Source organism: Macrobrachium rosenbergii, chromosome 37 (genome assembly GCF_040412425.1).
Source record: "Macrobrachium rosenbergii isolate ZJJX-2024 chromosome 37, ASM4041242v1, whole genome shotgun sequence".
In the NCBI taxonomy this organism is placed as follows: domain Eukaryota; kingdom Metazoa; phylum Arthropoda; class Malacostraca; order Decapoda; family Palaemonidae; genus Macrobrachium; species Macrobrachium rosenbergii.
In genome coordinates, this window is record NC_089777.1 from 19480656 (window position 1) to 19484036 (window position 3381).

A 3381-nucleotide genomic window follows, 5' to 3' on the forward strand; every position below is an offset into this window, starting at 1 on the left:
ATGGGCCCCATAGACGATACGATTAACACGATCAGGTCGTTTGGACCGGAAGTAAAAACCAAAATGTCTTATGCTGTTCTCCTCAGGCGGAATCCGTCCGTCTCGCCGACCGGGTTCGTATGACTCCCGGTTTAGTTCAGGTGACCCTAAGACTCCTCAATTATATCTATAGGACACCATAGAGTCCTAGTTGTTCTCAACCAGGGGGAGATTTCCCCTAGGGAGGAATTTTAGAGTTTCACGGGGGGAAATTGTGACCACAGATTGGCAGGATTAAACTGGTCTAGGAGACTAGGACCACAAAAAACGCAGTGTGCATCGGTCCGCATTGCTGAGAGGTCACGCTGGGCCTTCTCTCCGCTAGGTTGTGTGTCTGTGTTAGTATTTTGTTGCATATTATTCCGAATGCACCTTTTGAAGCAGACAATTTATGGCGAAAGGGTGCATGGGCCACAAAAAGGCTGAGAACCACTGCTGCATAGACGATATGGTTTCCGTTCTAGCTCCGGTATCACGCGTTGCTCATGGACATTCGGATTGACTTCAGTTTGCCGAAACCTGGTAGTGTGTGGGGACATCGCCCCCGCCTCCCCCAACCCCCGCTGAGTGATGAGGCCATAGACTGTACGAAAAAGAACCTGTATTAAAAGCTAGGACTGAAGGTCTAGGATTAAAGAGGCTAGTACTAAACACGGCGTCCCCAAGGAAAAAGCAAAAAACGAGAGGTTGTTAACCACACTTCCCTTTTCCCCCCCTCGCCCCCCCCCCCTACAGGTCGTCCCATAGGACACATAATCCCAAAGGGCATATAAAGCAATTGTTCAAGTTTCGCAGCAAGGATGTACAAAGGTAAGAAGCTGAACTATGTTGCATGTAAAGCATTTCTGCACAGATCTATTTTCATACTATTATATGCAGTAGGCCTAGGGTCCACATTAGGCTTCTTAATTAACCCATGGTTAAAGTTTCTTTCAGTGTGGATATGATTAATTTGTTGACGCAGTTTAATTATAAAAGTTAATTATTATTCGTGTGAGGGAACATCACTCGTTTCGTAAGCCATCTTTGATGTAATTTGCCGAAAAAACAATTCATCTTAACATTGCTAAACATCTTTGCCTTTCATCTGATTTAATTTAACAGACTTATCTATTTATTCATCTAAAGATAGATAGATAGGCTAATTTCATTTAAGGCAACGTTGATAAACGACTGGGCTTTTATACTTTTCTCTAACGAACTAAAAGAGTTACAGTGATCAACTCTCTTTTGTATACAACGTCTGTAGTTTATGGAAAGAAAATAATAATATAACTGAAAATATTATCGTAAACTTTTATCGTTGATCATATCAGTCTAGGCAACATTTTATATACATATAATTTATATACATAATTTATATAAAGTATATATATATCATAACATATACAGTATATATATATATATATATATATATATATATATATATATATATATATATTACATAATAAAGTCCGACAGGATCTGATCTTGTTTCTCCTCCCCCGGGCGACAAATGGGAGACATGACACAGCCACCCAGCCCATGCAAACCGGTTTGTCCGCCCTGGGTGGTGGCCGGGTAGGTAGGAGAACGCGAGGGTGGGGGAGACATCCACCCTCCTCCTGCAAACCTGTTTGTCCGCCCCGGGTTGGGGCGGGGTAGGTAGGAGCTTGGGAGGGTGGGGGAGACAGAAGCCTGGGGTTCCAGGGCGCGCCAACAAGCTCGTATGTTTATAATAATGATCGTTAAACACAATAATTCCTAAGAAATGGAATTATTTTTTTCCTAAACCACAATATAACAACCATATCAGCTACATTCATTTGCTTATTTGCTGCAACCCCCTTCGTCCCTTTTACTGTACCTCCTTTCATGTTCTCTTTCTTCCATCTTACTTTCCTCCACCCTCTCCTAACAATTGATTCATAGTGCAACTGCTTTGAGGTTTTCCTCCTGTTACAGTTCTCAAACCTTGTACTGTCAGTTTCCGTTTCAGCGCTGAATGACCTCATAGGTCCCAGTGCTTGGTCTTTCAGTCCACAAACAAATCAGTAATCGAGTCCAGAAACAAAGAGAGAGAGAGAAAAGAGAGAGAGAGAGAAGGAGAGAGAAGGAAGGTCTCACTACAAAATGAAATTCTCCCAGAGTCCCAGGTCAAGCTCACTGCTCTAGTTTCCAGATATCGGTCTAAAGCACAGAGGCGCCACCGACAGAAACTCCTGATGGACGGACGAAAAATCATTTATGTGGATCATGGAAAGTTGGGAGGCCTCTCTCTCTCCTCTCTCTCTCTCTCTCTCTCTCTCTCTCTCTCTCTCTCTCTCTCTCTCTCAGCTGGACAGGAGGTCATGGAAATGAACAAAGTAACATCGGTGTGTGTCAAAACCGTTATTTGAATTTAAAAGAGCTTTCTTTTTCTCTATGTTTATCTACGTTGCCGTAAATAAAATTAGCCTATCTATCTATCTATCTATCTATCTATCTATCTATCTGTCTGTCTATCTATCTATCTTTAGATAAATGGATAGATAATCTATTAAAGTAAATCATGAGATAGGCTAAGATATTTAGCAATGTTAAGATAATTTTTTTCTCAGGCGCGTTAGGCTACATCTCAGATGGCTTCGAAAACAGTAACTTTCCCTCACACAAGTAATAAATTTTTATAATTAAACTGCATTAACAAATTAATTATATGCACACTGAAATAAAACTTACCCATAGATTAACTAAGAAGCCTGGTGTGGACTCCTGGCCCCAAAACCAGTAAAGAATATGTTTATAGAGAACATTTGTAAATTAGGCTTATGCTTAAGCCGAACTTTCCAACGGCTGGCGCTGGGGAAAGTCAAACTTATTTTTTAACCAATAGTTAGGAACCACGAACTTTGACCTCGGAACTTTGTTTTAGGTCAAATCACTGGGCTGGAAATAGAGTATATAGATAAAGATGAAGTTTTTTCTAGTTAGTTTTTCCTGTTTTTTTTTTATTTTGGTTTAAAAGTTTTTTTAAGACTTATCAGGTTTAATTCCTCCTTGGGTTTAAGGTAATTGTATGTACTGTATATATATATATATATATATATATATATATATATATATATATATATATATATATATATATATATATATATATATATGTAGAATCTACTGGTCACTTTTATCAGATACATATGTAATTGTAATAGCCACATGCCCTCTTAACATCTCGAATTCCTTGCGCTTTTCTGGATATGCTTGTCACCAGAAAGTCGTAAGATCAAGTGCAAGAAATTGAAATGGCTGTGATAATCGGACCTCACAGCCGCTTCAGTTTCTTGCACATCGATCTTACGGCTTTGCAGTGACAAGCATATCCAA